Raw genomic sequence first — 890 nt, forward strand, 5'->3', positions numbered from 1 at the left:
AATACCTGAAATAGCCAACATGATCTAACTGACTAGATAACAACGAGAGTTGGTCTAGAAAGTTAGAGAACACCTTCAAACCCTCTCGCAAGGCTTTCTAGAAGAACCGTCGATCGACGCGACTATCGTTGTGTCGATCGATTGTTCGAAAGGTGTATCGAACGATGTGCATCACGTCACATCGATCGACTCTTTCTCGAGATCAAAAGACGACAGTTGAGATCCGAGATCTAGTAAAGAAAACCTATCTGGTTTTACCATTGTTTGAGTTCAAAAACCGTCAAACCCTTTAGTCTAAACTAAGTTGCTTGCTTTCATACCTGAGAATTTGCCTAAGTCTAGCTGTTTTCCCATCTTTAAAACAACTTCAACTTAAACAGCCGAACAATTTCCTTGTTCAACTCATCATTTACTGCTTTTAAACAAACAAACCTCTTAGTCTATCTTTATTTCTAATCCCTTAGATCTATTGAGTAATCCTAGAATCCTTGTGGATTCGATCCCTAAGTACTGCATCTGAACCTCTTATTTGAGAGAGTAATTCACTCCTTAGGGTAATTTGAGTGATATCAAATTTGGCGCCGTTGCCGGGGACTCTTTTTTATTACCATTAGATTTAACTTAGAATTTAGTATAGACTTGTTACGAAAAACTTGCTAAGTTTTCTTTCTTTCCCTGTCTACGCATACACTAAGAATGGAGAACATAGAACTCGGCCGAGCATCGATCGACGAAGATGTAATGTTATCGAGCGAGGTGGAGACCAAAGAATCGACTGACACGGAGCTCCCGACATCGATCGACACCGCCCAGCCGTAAGCAGGTAAGTCTTCTCTTACAGAGCTTATTGATGAGGAAGTAGTCCAAACTGAACCAATAGGTCAATTGAG

Source organism: Brassica napus, chromosome C2, assembly GCF_020379485.1.
Source record: "Brassica napus cultivar Da-Ae chromosome C2, Da-Ae, whole genome shotgun sequence".
Taxonomy (NCBI): domain Eukaryota; kingdom Viridiplantae; phylum Streptophyta; class Magnoliopsida; order Brassicales; family Brassicaceae; genus Brassica; species Brassica napus.